Consider the following 16,456-nt stretch of genomic DNA (forward strand, 5'->3'; position numbering starts at 1 on the left):
TGCCTTGTATTGTCTGACTAGGGGCGCTGTCACCCCGTCGGGTGCAAGCACCCTTGGACAGAAGCACTTCACGACAAGTGTTCATTTTCGTTTTCCTCTTCTGCTTCTGTTGCATAGTTTGAACTTTGAATGTGTGCTTTTTTCGTACTCTGCTCTCGATCGAACCATGCGCGGGTCGATCTCCATAATTTTATCTTCCGTTGCCATGACTGGCATTAGTACGCGTTCTGTACTCACTCCCTGCTTGGCACGCTTGCAGCGCGTCTTTTTTCTGTTGCAACCCAGTGCAGTGCCTGCGTGCACGGTACGGGATTTGCGATGCCACATCAGCGTTGGTGTGTCGTTGTGTTTCGTTGTTGTTTTGTTCTTGGCTGAGTGTGGTCGTTAAAACTGAGAAAGAACGGGTCGTTGACACGGTGTGGTTTCGATGTGCATGCCCTCCTGTCAACTCCAAACTAGTCATGATCAATAGACCACGTCCTTGGGTGCGGACCTATTCGCATCAGTCGTTATCGACGGGAGCACACTAAAAGATGAAATGGAATTAAGAACTGCCCGAACAGTTCTACTAGAATTGGCTTCACTTTAACGGAAATCCGATGAATATGTGGTGTTACCACGTATTGCAGTTTCTTTAGGGGTTTATCTCTGGCACACGTTTCATCATTAAATTTTATTTTCCTGTTCTGCATGCTTACGTATGTTCAAGCTCAGACCTCTGTTCTAGACTATGTCTTTTCTTTGCCCGGCTATTGCTTATCACGCCTTATAAAGCTTTGGTATTAATTAAGGATATTCTGGAATCTCTCTCGGCAGGCGAACACTTTTGGGAATACTATAAAATTGGAACATGGAAACTTGTGGACATAATTGTGCGATCGAGTCCATCAACTGAACCAGATTTTGAACAGTCAGATGTGCAACAGTCAGACATTTATGTTAATTCCAAAGACGGGAAGGCAAACACCATCGAGCCGACCACAAGCAAACACCATCGAGCCGACCACAAGCAAACACCATCGAGCCGACCACAAGCTACATTCCAAGGCTTTATGCCGGAATGAACTAATATCCATGAACATTCCAAGTTGGCAATGGCAGGCATAGTGGGATGGTCTAAGTTACTTCACTTCCTTCACACCAGCCAAAAGACGCTTATCTTTTGGCATAAATCTGAAATCGGGAGGATCCAAGAAATCTGATACCCCGAAATAGAGTGGCTTTCTAGGGTCTTGGTTAGATTATCTGCGGTATTGCAGCATGCCTTGGGGTGGTTGGCATGTAGAAACCCGGTTGGCTGGGCTGTACACGCATATACGCTTTTAGTTGCCGTATGTTCACTGGACTGCCGCACCTGCGCATCGGTCCACAAAAAAACGTTGTAAACAATGAACTAGGGAATTTAATTCTGTTCAACTCCGCTTTTGGTGAGAACCGAATGGAATTGTATGTTTCGAGTATTCTGATCATCCCTAGTGGGAATCTCTGACATTACAATGACTACCAATCAGCTCTGCTGAGTCTTTAGGGCAGCTAAAGTACTTCAGGCAAACTAAAAAATAATTGTAGAAAGGAAAGGGACAACTGGAAACGAGTTAAGAGTAACTCTAGTAACACCTAGCTTCAACACATCTCCGTAGCGCTAACAGACAGGTTCTCGGAAGGTTCAAGATTCAAGGTTATGTCCGTTTTGTGCCTAATTGTTGCACTTTCTGACTGTATATAGTATCTAGTTACAGTGGTGGAGAGTTAGTCTTAACTCATCTCCTTTCCTTTCTAAATTTATTATTGGCGCAACACGAGAGTTAAAAAAATGGTAATTTATTTCGTGGGTCTTTTCTTTACGATTGGGCAAAGGTCTAAACCTGGCTGAATCTCCATCTCGAACTTGGTGGACCAGATGGGCGTATACATTTACAGAATAATTTGCCGAGCCCAGGCCAATCTTTAGATGCACAGACAGACGCCGCTTATCCAGGTTTTCTAGCCGGTGCCACTGTCATCTGGAAAGAAATGGCTATTCAACAAATCACAGCTTATGGCGCACACGACATAATCTGATCCAGCGATACGCAGACTGGTCCGATTTGTTATGTGAAAATAGCATACAGAATAATATAATAATAAATAAAAGAGGTCCAAATGGCTCCATCGTATCCAGTTTCCATATTGAATGAAGAAAAGGAAACAGATGAGTCGTGCAAAGGATAGGGATTTGAAGGACTCGCTGAACTACTGGCTGCATGCTCTCAGTTAAATGCGTTGGTAATGTGTTTAACTCCTCTTCTTTTCTTTAATCCAAACACGAAAGCACTCTCTCCGCTGCAAATGTTCGCCACTGGATCATCACCTGGATGAAACAGTGGAGATTTTTTTGCTAACGATTTAAGGAGGTTATGAGTTTGCCTGACTTTGACGGGAAAAGGCACTTACACAGAATATTTCTTTCGTCCTTGTTTGGCGGAATTTGTGTCAGGTTTTTTCTCAGACTTTCCCCTCAAGCTCTTCCTCTCTAACGGCAAATGTGTTGCACTACGGCTTCATAATTTCCTACACCGTTTACTCCCACACATGTCAAACCAGCTCTGCGAAGGATACCTTAATGTCGCGTATAACAGCCATGCTGATTCTTGTGCCAGCCAATGTCAACTGAGGCTTCTAGGTTTTGCGAGAAGAAAGGACCAGAGATTTACAAGTTATCCGTAGTTGTCGAACACAGGCAATTACAAGCTTGATTGCTTGATAAGGCTGTTGGCATGTGTATTCAAAACGTCATTGAGCTAAAAGTCAGATCCTTGAATGGCAGTACCATATCAGTCATTGTTAGGCTAACTGTGGCGCCCTACATCCCATATGTTGTGTCCTTTTCTTCGTTTCTTTTTGTTCTCCACCTGTTTTCCAGTAGGGCTGTGTCAATAATAAAAAATAAAAATAACACACAAAAGCATTATCATTCATCACACTAACAAGCTTATAATTGCCAGTGTTGGACAGCAACGGGTAACCTGTGAGCCTTTGTTCCATCCTTCTTAACGTTTCCCTATCTATGCAAATACTTACTTTTTTTTTTAAGTAGCTGCAGGGGGCGGTTTGCCATTTTTGGGCTCCTCTTGTATTCAGTAAATCTTGCAGTTTTGCCCCTCAGGGGCTGGCTTAGCACGATGGACACAAATGTATGTCGTGATATCACAGTGGATGATCAGTTTGGTGTTCCAGACCCCGTGCACAGTGCACTGGGACAGTGTTCGTTGATATGTCGAAAGCTTTCGACCGTGTTAAGCATGAACGTCTAGTTACAGTTTTGTTTTCCCTTGGTATAGCTGGAACTGCATTATAATGATTCACTGACTGACTAACTCTCAGGGAGCTTTCAGAGTGTAAAAGTTCTGGACTCTGTTAGTGAAGCCGTCAGTTGCTCCCGTGGTGTTCCACAAGGTAGCGTCCTTGGGCCACTGCTTTTTGTGCTCTACACTAGTGAACTCCACACCATACTGCCACCGTCTGTACAGCACCAATAATTTGCAGATGACATTGTCATCGACTGCTCCCATTCTGATCCTGCTGTAGTGTGCAGAACCCTCACGAAAGCCATGACAAACCTTGCTATCTGGCTGGAGGACATTGGCCTGCTCCTCAATACTTCCAAGAAACAATTGCTCTTCATCCGGCCACGAGGCAAAGCTGCAATACAACTAGAGGTCTTCTGCAATGGTGAGAAACTTTGTGTGACCCCTACAGCCCAGTACCTTGGTTTAGTCCTGGATAATGATTTATCTTGGCCTCCACATGTGGAGTATATTGGTCGCAAGACAGCGCAAACAGTTGGTCAGCTCTGGAGGCATGGACGAGGACTGAGTTTGCTTGCCCGGCGAACGGGGTTCCTGAGCATGATCCTTTCCCAGCTGTGTTATGGTTCACACAGTTTCTTTCCAGGACTTAGCGCACACCTGCTTGGTCAGCTTGAAAAGATGTTCAAGGCTGGCATCCGTGCAACCTTGCAACAGCGGCTCTTGACTCCAACTGCCCCGCTGCTCTCTCTGCTCATTGTCAGTCTACCACATACATATACACACAAAATTGTCGTATATGTTCATCGATGCATTAACTCCTCCCAGAGCCCCCTTTTTCAACAAGTATTCACCCGAATGGCCCCAGAGACTGTTCGGGAGGATCAGTGACAAGTGTCGAACTTGCTTCAAGTTCCCTTTCTTCGTGGGCATGCGGGACGATCGACCATGATGTTTCGGGGAAGCATTCTCTGGAACTCTCTCCCCTCTGATTTTAGAGTGATAGGTGTCCCTGGTCACTTCTGGAAAGCTCTTTCTGCCATTGATATACTTACCTTGTGAATATTCTCGATATAACTTTATTATCTGCCATAAACTCCAACCTTCTCATCTATCAATAATTTGTGCATGCATGTCTATAAAATCAACCACGTATTCCTGACTCCATGACATTGTCTTTCCATTCTTTGACTCCATGAAATTATTGCCTTTCTAATTCTGATTCCATGAAATTGTCTTCATATAATTTTTTCCTTTTCTTCTTTTGATCCTTTCTGTCTTATATTATTATCATTTCTTGTTTTCCTTTGCATATCATCCCAATATCATTCTGTGAGAACCTGTCCTATGGGCAGGTGAGAAGGCATCTCTGCCTGTTCATTTGGTGAAGTGAAATAAACAACAACCACAACAACAATCGATCCTGCCGCGACAAAGTCATGAGCATCGCCCAAGAACACTGCCAAGTTGCTCGCAGTCACCCCCCTTGGGACAGGAAGAACGTGCCAGCACGACCATGGATATCAAAGGGCCTCTTGAAAGAGATCAAGGATAAGCACAGAAAACACAGAATGTACCTTCACTCACGCTCGCCCGACGACTGGAACACGTTCACAACCCAAAGAAACCGTGTCACCACCCTCCTGCGTCGTGCAAAATCGGATTTCGTAAACAACTCTACAGCCTCCTCTACTTCCCTACACCGCCTCATGAAGCACCTGACTACAGCTACAAAACAACGCTTACCCGAACTCGTCAGCCAAGCAACTCCTGCAACGAAACCCCAGCACAAAAAGCTGCTGCCCTCAACGAATTCTTCATTTCACAGAGCAACTGTCTGTGGCCAATGCGGATGAGTAATTTCCAGGCATCAACACCACCCCTGACATCCTCAGTCCCTTTCAAGAGATCTCGACTTCCCAAGCCGAGGTCGAAAAACTTCCCCGCGGAGTTGATACCAACAAAAGCCCCGGGTTCGACTCTATTCCAAACCGCCTACTCAAAGAAGCGGCTAAGGAACTTGTACCGTCGTTATCGTCCCTCTTTAATCTATCCTTCCAAACCGGAGAAATCCCACAGGAGTGGAAAGATGCCACCATTACTTCAGTTCCCAAGCCTGGTGACCCAACCCAACCAAAAAATTATAGACCCATCTCTCTCTTGAGCACTACATCAAAAATCCAAGAGAAAATTGCAAATCAACTCCTCTACAAGCACATCACACCCACCTGCCCAACCAGCAGTCCGGATTCCGTGAGAAAGACGGCACCGAGCAGCAGCTCGCCCGTCTCAGCCATCTCCACTGCGAGAGACGACGGGAAACACGTCAATGCCTGCTTTTTTGATCTAAGCAAGGCCTTCCATCTTGAGTGGCATGCAGGCCTTTTAGCAAAACTCTCCCACTATGGTGTCCAGGGCAACACCCTGGAGTGGTTTCGGTACCTGTCGGGGCGTCGGCAGAGGGTCCAGGTGGATGGCGGCCTATTGCCTTTCCTCGAGATCCCTACCAGCGTCCCTCAGGGATCTGTTCTTGGGCCGCTTCTTTTCCTCGTCTACACCATAGACCTCCCACACGCATGTGAGAACCCCGGCACCACCTGTAGCCAATTTGCAGATGACACCGCCCTGTTTTCCATAGCGAGAACTCTTCAATACTGCACCTGAAACCTACAACAGAGTGTCACAGCAGCTGGAGACTGGCCTCAAAGTTGGCACCTGCTGGTTAACACAAAGAAAACAGTCATCCTCCCGTTCTACCACAATAACCCCCCCCCCCCCCCCTGAACACCTAGCCCAGATCAACCTCAGGAATAGTCCGCTTACCGTAGCATAAAAACACAAACACCTCGGAATAATCTTTCAGCATGACCTCCGTTGGACGCGGCATGTTGAATACATAGTCAAAAAATCACTCAGTTCTTTCAATATTCTTTTAGACTAAGGTCTACACTAACCAGTGATTCTTTATCTCACATCTATCAGACATACATACTACCTATATTCTCATATGAGAGCAATGCTCTCACACCGTTGTCACACACTTCCCTTGACAGGCTAGAACGACTCCAGCGGAAAGCCGCCAGAATATGTCTCCACCTTCCCCTTTACACACACTTAGAACATTTTCACCTTTTGCACCGCATCAAACGGCCAACATTATTTTCACTCTTTAAAGTTAAACATATACTCTTCGCGCATTCTCTACGCCACAATTATGCCCCACCACATATACTCTTGCTGCATACTGCTAGCACCGTGTAACCTTCGTATAATTTACATCGCTCTCGTACTTGGCACTTGCCAACTTCGCGGACTGACTGCTGTCTCCATTCTCCCCTGTACAAGGCCCTTCATCACTTTAGTTGCTTGCCCACCCAGCTTCGCGAAATCTCTTCTCGTGCTCCCTTCAAATCCGAGATATCCCTGCTGTTGCACAACTCTGTATGCTCGTGTAGCGACCACCCCTGCCCGTACACTTAAGTACACAACTCTGTATGCTCGTGTGGCGACCACCCCTGTCCGTACACTCATGTAGTCATTAACCCTAGGCCCTGCCTACCCAATTCTTCCTCACTCTTTCTCCTTTCTTACACTATTATCTCTTATTGGCCACTTGCTATCGGGAGAATTAAGATTTGAAACAACCAGCATTATGAGGCAAAATGAGCTGATCTTAAAAATCAGGATTTTTCAAAATAGCCTTCTATATGAGAAAGGCTTTTACACCGGACGCTGTGGTAGTTTGGTACCCTGAGACAGATGCGGAAAGATGGCAAACCGGTTGTGCGTGCTTCTTCTTTGTTGGATGATGTCGTGGAAGAGTATTTTAATGCGGCACAAAACCTCGTTGCCGGGCCGAGCCGCTGAAATAACCCCATCACCTCCATGAGGAGAGTACTTAACCCCGCTCTTGCTGACGAAATAAGTCTATTGTAGTGATAGACATGAACTAGTGCCACAGAGTTTGCGTGGTTTGAAGTCTTCCATGCATGTTGATGTGTGTGTGTGTTTGTGCGCGTGTGTGTGTTTGTGTTTGTGAATGTGTTTATGTGTGTTTGTGTGCGTATGTTTGCATGCGTTTGCGTATGTGTGCACTTGTGTGTATGTGTGCATGTGTGTGTGTATTTGTGTGCATGTGTACGTGTGTGCGTGCATATGTACGTGTGTGCGTTGGTATGTCTATACTGGTGTGGTGTCTTTCTTTTGACTTTGTTTGACTGGAGAAGTGGTCATCATGACCAATCCACGTGCACGTTCCAAATTGAGCACCGGGGCATTGGCAGGAATTGTCATTGGAAGCTTACTGGCAGTTGCAGTGTGTGGAGGTGTTGTTTTAACACTGTCCAAGAGAAAGTCTCCAGGATTGAGGTATGTGCAAGTAACTGCATTACTCTTTCCATGTCTCTTTAACACTTGCGGCGTTAAGTCATTGATGATATATGGCCTACATCAGTGGTCCGTTGCGTGAAATAAACCAGTCAGCATTGCTGTATCTGAGATAATTTCCTAATACCTCTATGCATCATCGACCTTGTTAACTAGATATTGTGCATATTCTCTATTTATGATATAAGTGTTGTGCTTGTATTCTTCAACACAGCTCCACACCGTGCTTATAAAGGAGACCGCACCTTTATTGGAGACCATGCTTACATTTTTTCAAACAATACATCCATGCAGAGCAAGAAGAAATACATGCTAGCTATCTTGCACACAGCATTGTTTCCAAAAAGACCGTGCTAATAATAGAGACTGTGCTTATCATGTTTCGAAAGGAGCTCGCAGTGTGCTAGTATTAGAGACTGTGCTAGTAATAGAGACCTGCGCTTAAATATAGAGAATATACGGCAAATGCGTTTCTAGAATTGTGCCCTCTCTCGAACAGTATGCCTGTCTCTAAGAGCCAATGAAAAGACGATGAACCCTCTTGAATGGTGCTCCCTCCTTGGCCTTGTGGTCAAGTCGATGTGCAAGTTTGGTGCTGTTTTGCTAATGACCTTGCCCAAGTAATTGTCCAGGTGGATTTAGGATCAAAATCGCAATTCTTCGTGTAGGTTCTGTTGAGTTGTGATAGTTTATACTTGTTTTGAGGCATTTATACAAAAGAGAAAGGACCAAGGAACTGCAAGTTACGCTATACTGTCCACTTACACCACCAGCTACTAAACAATCAGCTCATGCGATAACATTGCACGACACTGATCGACGGTACTGACGTTCTACAACTAACTGGCTAACGGCCCTAGCACATCTTGGATGCGCACTCCAACAGCCTTCCAACTTGGAAGGTTCTAAGTAAAAGAAATAACATCAGGAGGTGAAGACATCCGAGTCCACTCTTGTTTTGAGGTCGTAAACTTTCGACTCTATTTTTTACTACTTTTATGGTGGATGACGTGAATGTACCAGCATTGCAACTAAATACAACACCTCTTTAGCATTGCCCCGTCGGTGATGGACTCTGAAAGAATAGTGCCCCACAGGCTAATCAAGCGAGTACAGATATTTCACGCCATAAATGGAATATTGCTTTTGTTCCATTAGTAGTGGCTGTGGGCTCTTATTTGAGCATATAGATCGGAAAAAGGGGGCTTATGTCATTATTGAGCATGTTGAGCTATCTTTCCATGGTATTGCTGTATCGCAGCAGATCACTCTGTGAAGACCTAGGTCCAAAATATACATCCTTCACAGAGCTGCGGGTGTTTCAATAAATAAATTATACCTCGCTTTAAGCAGAAAACTTCACTTTCAAATGCATATTTCTCAGCACTGCGTGAAACGACATAAGCCCCTTTTTCGGATTTAGATGCTCATTTACGACTTACTCAGGTGTCCCTGGATCCCTTTCTCGTCATGTTGGGCTGTCGGTCAGGAAGTGAAGCTTCGTGGTGGCTTCATTCGAGTTTCTGCGAAGGCAGGAATTATTCCTCATGATGTATCAGTGCTGGTGGCGTAACTATAAAGAAACGGAAGTGAATGCGTGCCTGCATGTACAAACACTCCTGCCCACACAATCACATGAATTAACCGCCATGTGTACTTTAACCACCATTTTGTTGCCTCTCGTTATGGTGCTGTGTTAGAGTTTGCATGTGATTCCGTAACTTGGATGCTATTTTTTTTTATCGCGAAAGCTTAGTAGGTCTCTTCCAGTTTTAGTCAGTCCAAGTTCTGTCATTTTCTGTGTACTTGATTCATATGTCATGTAGGAAAAATATTTCTCTGACAAACAGAGAACAACAAGGTCAGCCAAGGCTAGTTAGTGGCAGCTCAGAGGATGCTACCGACACAATGAATCCTGATTTGCTCTAAGATGGAGGTAAGACATTCCATGAGTTTACTGAGAGAGTACATGTGATCAATTTATGTAACATCTTTTCTATGTAAGGTACAGAAAAAGTCGTCAGAAGGGGTCAGGGCAGGGAATAATGCGCCCCATTCACCACTCTCAGTCAGTATCTGGCATTCTATGCAGCGTTTTCCGGAGAGAAAAGGAGGCCTTTTTTCAGCTCCGCCCTATAGACAATACTATTAGCACTCCAGCAAGTCGGAGGGGGTTACTGCACGGTGCTTATAGGCCGGAGAGCTCGCTGCAGACAATGGCGCACAGGACCCATTGAGAAAGGTATCATCAACGGAGTTGCGGGGCAACACAGTCACATTCCTCGCTGAAAAGGTTACCTAAAGCATGGGCTACACCAGCTTACCGGATCAGCTCTGTGTCTCTGTTGACCACGTCTATTCTTGTTTTATGAGCGTTGGATTTGCGCCAGGATAGCAAATGTATGGAGTACATCATGTACATGTTGATGTACATGGAGTTGACGGACTTGGCTGTAGTGCCGTTTATTTGTAGTTTCGCTGAGCTACCACAGCAGATAAACCTCTGGTCGCTGTATGTGGAGAGTGGAGAAAGCCATTGTGCAGACAAATTGGTCAAGAACAGATGTCTTGCCAATACTGCATTCAATATGCAGCTGAAAATATGCACAGAAATGGCACTCTGAGAATTTGCAAAATTGCATCGCTAACGCAGTGCAGCTACGCAATGCAGTATGCACCGTGTATGGAGTTCAGTGTCATCCACGCCGCGTTTCCGCTAAGATTGGGCTACTAAATCGAAGTGCAGCATGTTTGCCTTTTTCTTGCCGTGTTCAATTTTTCAGGTCCTTTATACTATCAGAATTTGACTATGCATCTGCTGCCTATGCCCCTTACTTATCGTCTTATCAGGATAAGCGCCTAAATAGTTTGTTCAAACGTGCGGCTCGCTCGGTGTGCCGGGCGGCCCCTCGCACTCACACGGCTCCCTTACTTGAACGCATGAATGCCCATACCCTCAGCATATACACCCACATGCACATTCTTGTATTCATTTGGCGCTGCCTGAACAAACCTTCAAGTACTCTGTTTGCAAGCTTTTTCACACGTAGTCCCTCTCTCCGAACACGAGGAGGGAGCAGCAAGTTACTCATCATTCCTGTCTCCCCCACTGCATCCTCAGCTAAGCGCATTAGCCATGCTGGAGCTATCCTGTGGAACCAGCTCCCAGACACAGCACGCCTCGAAAGAAAGCGCTCCACTTTCAAATCGCTAAGCCTGGCCTTTCTGTTAGGCAGTACCGTCAACTAGGATGAACTCATCTGCTTCACTACCTCTCTCTCTCTCTCTCTCTCTCTCTCTCTCTCTCTCTCTCTCTCTCTCTCTCTCACTCACTCACTCCTTTCTTCCCGGTTGCCGTGCTTGTGACTTTTTTCCCCTGCTGCCGTGCTCATATTAGTTATCTACCTACAGCTGTATCTTCTTCTTGGTTCTGTTTGTCCGCTTATTATTATATATTTTTCTTTTCTCTTATTATCAGTGGGACCATTGTCATTAGGTTTAGGCCTGTTTTGGAACTCCACTTTAAATAAAGCCAAACAACAACAACAACAACAAATCCACATAGCATGGGCAAGGTAGGGCCAGTGTATTTGTTGACTTTATAATTTACATCCAAATTACGCTTGCACAATCATCCGATAAATGAACTGTCTGTTGATTGGGCAAATCGTACGAATGAATTACATGTAACGTGCGACGCCAATTTCCCCGAAGTGCTGCACGCGCCGTATATGACTGGGAACAGGTTGTTCTTCTAAAGCTGATGATTAGCAGGACTGCTGCTGCCTTGGCGTGGCTGAAGATTAAATCTTGTTGCAACGGTGCAGCATACCTGTCAATTGGCTGCATGCATCCGGTCCCGCGGCGCAACATGGCCGGGTGCGGGTGCCGTCTCGGCTGAGTGTGTATGTTATTCTCTTGGATGCTTCATCTACCATGTCTACATGGGGTAGATAGTTGTAATTTCCTCCTGGTGATGAGTCTTTGTAGTACCTGTAGTCCAATTAGCTTCAGCCTGTGAAGGGTTACATCTTTTGCATCTATTTCGACTAATTTGTGTGCCTTGCTATGGTGGTTGCCAGGGGCATAATTTGAATTAGGCTTGATTGAATACCAAACAAATTGGTCAAGTGATGGAAGTTCTCTATTGGCTATCATTTGAGAAAATTTGAAAGACCCTGAACGAAATTGATTTTCACCTTTTCTAGTTGGTTTTGAATTTCCCAGTTTTGTGCCACTGGCCTGCATCAAAACTTTTCCAGCAAAAGTGCCAACAAGCGCACTTCAAACGACCATAACTCTTGAACGTCTGGTCGGATTTAGACAAACCTTATATATTTTCCGACTAATTTATCCTACTCTTTCCAATGAGACTAAAATCGACGAGATCGGAGCCACTTTCAAGAGCACCCTATCTTAACCACTGTTGGAGCATCAGATCGCTAACTTGTCGGAAGACTTCTGTCTCTTGAGTGCGTGTTAAACTGGAATCTAGGCACGTGTGTAGCTAATAAAAAAGCCTAAAAGGTGAGCTACTTCTCGACAGCCGAGAATCAGCTGGCCTGTCAAACTTCACGGACAAGCCCTGTGACCATTGATTTGACTATCTCGGCCAGTACTCTGTTTTCTTTTACGTATCTGTGCACCTTATGTGCGGTAGCATACACACCAACCATCCAGGTTTTCTCGGGACAGTCCAGATAATAGGTTGTTTGTTACGGGGTCCTGGGATGTCCTGCGAAAGGCCAGGGATTGAGATGGAACTTTTTATATCGAAGTTCTCCTTTTTCTGATACTTTTTCAGTGTATATTAAAACTTGTAGATCCCGTCTACAATTCGACAGGTTCGCGTAACGAGCAGGTCAAGAACAAGAAGTCGTACAACTCCCTGGTCAAGAACCACCTTTCCGCTTCCGTGGGACGCCACCACCCCATGATCAGGGGTCAGATGCGGCTCCTAAACGGTGGGTGGGATAGATCAGATCCACCAACCATAGGCCAAAGTCCTAAATCCCATTTGCCACCTCGTCTAAGTGTAGAAGACAAAAAACACCCATGTGAAATATGTGGAACTGCAATGGATCGCCGGTATAACGGTAGTCAACCGAAAGTTTACTTTAGGTGCAGTTACTGCTCAATGCAATGGCATCCCGCTTGATTGAGCAGCAGTCAAGACTACACATCTGCTAATGATGGATGCACTAAACAAATTGGTGTCCAGGGAAGACGAACAAAATCAAGGAAATTCAGCCTCGTTGTTCAGGGAACTCAAGACTCCAGGTTGGCATGTATGCGGTCGGAATATGGAGATTCCATGATTCAGGGTTTTTGCCGAGCACCTCACTAGCTTCCTCAATAGGCAGGGATTAATAATTACCGACCACAAGTATGGCTTTGTCTCCTGCAAGTCGACACTCGACCAGCTAATTGTCCTGTCTTCAAGAGTGGCTAAAGCACTCGACAAGCGCACTGGCTACCATTCTCTATTCTTGGATTTCGCGGAAGCGTTTGACAATGTACCGCACACTGTTCTTCTCCGTCATACCCCTACTATCATGTCCCCTGAAGCCGTTTCTTGGTCCACCAACTACGTCAGAGACCATTCCTTCTGTGTCAAAGTTCTCTCCGCCATGTCGCCGACCCACCCAGTTTCTGCAGGCGTTCCCCCCTTCTCGACAGCCGAGAATCAGCTGGCCTGTCAAACTTCACGGACAAGCCCTGTGACCATTGATTTGACTATCTCGGCCAGTACTCTGTTTTCTTTTACGTATCTGTGCACCTTATGTGCGGTAGCATACACACCAACCTTCCAGGTTTTCTTGGGACAGTCCAGATAATAGGTTGTTTGTTACGGGGTCCTGGGATGTCCTGCGAAAGGCCAGGGATTGAGATGGAACTTTTGATATCGAAGTTCTCCTTTTTCTATCATGTCCCCTGAAGCCGTTTCTTGGTCCACCAACTACGTCAGAGACCATTCCTTCTGTGTCAAAGTTCTCTCCGCCATGTCGCCGACCCACCCAGTTTCTGCAGGCGTTCCCCAGGGATCTCATCTTTGCCCCATTCTTTTCATTCTCTGCATTAATGCCCTTCCTCGCACCATATCGTCTGATGTCACTCCTGATGTGCTCTTATTTGTCGATGACACTACTCTTGGGAGAGCAGCCGGAGGACCTAACCAACAACAAATGGTCCTCCCCCTCCAGGCCGCCACTGATGGCGTTCTGCAATGGGCTGATTCAGTCGGAGGGTGCTTCAACCCTTCGAAGTCTTGCACCATGCAGTTCTCTCCTAGAAGTCGTGCTGAACGTGCCCACCCTACTCGTCCGACTCCGCACCCAAGAATGCAGGGAGATGACGTGTCTGATGTAACGACTCACCGACATCTTGGAGTCATCTTGGACTCTAACCTCGACTTCACCGACCACGTCGCCACCATCACGACAAATTTTCGCCGGCGAGCGGTCCTGCTGACCCACACGACCAAGCGTATCACCCCTGCCGTAGCCAGCTGCTTGTACACTGGATATGTTCGACCTGTGGTTGAATACGCCTCATTCCTCTGGCAATTTCAACTCTCCAGTGCTCAGGCTACTACCCTTGAACGGCTGCAGGCAAGAGTGGCACGTGCGATCCTGCGACAGTATGGCGTGTACCCTCCTCAAACGGAGCCGAAAGCCTCACTTTTCGCGCACCTCCAGTGGCCCAGCCTCGCATGGCAAAGACGCATTCAGTGCCTTCTTGAGCTCCACCACCTTATCAATAGCCAGATGACGACCTTGGAGGACCTAGGCTACTCAGTGTCAAACAGCGCCAGGTACCCCCAACATCTACTCACACCTGCTAGAGCCAGCATACACACTCGTGCCACCTTTCTCTTTGTCACCACTGCCAGATGGAACTCCCTCCCGGCTGCCATTCGTACTTTATCCAGCCCAAAATGTTTTACCGCTCTTGTCCGCACACACTTTGCTATCACCCGTTATGAGCCCTCTGGTTTCATTCCATGTAGAGTAGCGATGGCATAGAGCACTGTGTTATATTACCACCCCGCATCATTCTATTTCCCATTTTCTCCTCAGCTTCTTCTTCATAAACTGTTGACGGAGACTCCCTCGCTTTAGGCTCAGGCCTGTGGAGAATCCATAAATACAAATACAAAATACAAACAATCGACGAGGAGACAATAGTCGTAAAATGGCAATAAATAAGATAAATTGTGCACTCATAACAACAGCAAAAATGAAGAAAGTCAAGTTCCATAACGTTTTCTTGTGACTGTCATCAGTGGAACGCCGTCACATAAAAATGTAATAACTAAAACACATACTTATATACATGTAGCTAATATGGTTTCAGGTAAAAAATACAGCAGCTAACAAGTACAAAAAGCGAAGTTTGCACCTTTGCAATGTGTGAATATAGTGTATGTGAGAAAGGTAGTGGCAGATGAATGTGATACTGACAGTATCACATTCATCTGCCACTACCTTTCTCACATACACTATATTCACACATTGCAAAGGTGCAAACTTCGCTTTTTGTACTTGTTAGCTGCTGTATTTCTACCTGAAACCATATTAGCTACATGTATACAAGTGTGTGTTTTAGTTATTACATTTTTATGTGACGGCGTTCCACTGATGACAGTCACAAGAAAACGTTATGGAACTTGACTTTCTTCATTTTGCTGTTGTTATGAGTGCACAATTTATCTTATTTTTTGCCATTTTACAAAATACAAACTTCGTGTTCTCAAGTTTTGATGTGAATTTTCATCCGTGAGATTGCTGGACACCTCTGAGATGCATTGAAACCCAGACCTATGTTTATATGTTTACCATGGTGCACATACTCTTCCCTTTGCCTGTGTTGTTTCCGCAGGCACTCAGTCTTCCAAGGATGCTAGCAGTGGAGCAAGGACATTATGTCAATTCTATTTGTATTGTTTGTTAACACAGGCAGCCTCGATAATTGCTCCTGGGTGTGGTTTTACCATATGATCATGTACTGGTATTGAGGACGAAATGGTAATACATTCACATGCATACGAAGGTTGATGTTTGTTTGTAGAGAGCAGATGACGAACTACAGAGCTGGCACAGATCTACTGCATGTTTTTTTGTGTACTACGATTTCTGCTTTATACTGTTAGTTTGCAGAGTAATTGTGACAAACATACAATTTCTTTTGAACTCTGTTTTTCTTTGCTTTGCTGAACTGTCCATGCTACTTATTATTTATTCAGTTTTAAATAGTAATTTGTTATATCACACACATAGTCGCGTAGGATACTGTACTCTGAGTTGTCGCTGTTAGGCATTTCTTCTGTATGCTTATGATTGCATGCATTGCACTGTAGTTGTGCCCTCTAAGTTCCCTGTTGCGGCCGTGCAAAAAAAGTAATTCAGCACCTTTCTTCTTTGATTTCTCCTGCGTGAGAAGGATTTTGGACTTCTCTTTTTAATATTCTTCAGAAACCTGCCTGCAGTTTTGTATTTCGCTACGCTTTGCTAGGGTATCTGTGTGAGGATGTATGCCCTCAACAGTATTTTGTGTACTGTAAGGTGTGTTCAACACACTGACACCCACAACCAGTGAATGATAATAATGATACATGTAATAATGTTTAGAATCAACTCGTAAAAACTCCAAGTCAATCTTCAATTGACACAAACCTCGTTTATTCAACATAATCATATCCTATCCAATAAAAATAGTTCATAAAAACAGTTCATAAAAACAGCTTTTTAGGATCGGACCCAGTCTGCATAACCAAGAAAGCT

At 45.2% G+C, this 16,456-nt stretch overlaps 1 long non-coding RNA gene across 1 annotated transcript; it reads left to right on the forward strand.

Moving 5' to 3' along the window:
- Positions 1–7,546: 7,546 nt before the first annotated feature.
- LOC135820602 (uncharacterized) lies at positions 7,547–16,373 on the forward strand. The gene is made up of 3 exons (XR_010554133.1): positions 7,547–7,655; positions 9,500–9,609; positions 15,555–16,373. It is a non-coding gene; the product is annotated as an uncharacterized LOC135820602 (long non-coding RNA).
- Positions 16,374–16,456: the final 83 nt, after the last annotated feature.

The sequence above is a fragment of the Sycon ciliatum genome, chromosome 7, assembly GCF_964019385.1.
Source record: "Sycon ciliatum chromosome 7, ocSycCili1.1, whole genome shotgun sequence".
Classification (NCBI taxonomy): domain Eukaryota; kingdom Metazoa; phylum Porifera; class Calcarea; order Leucosolenida; family Sycettidae; genus Sycon; species Sycon ciliatum.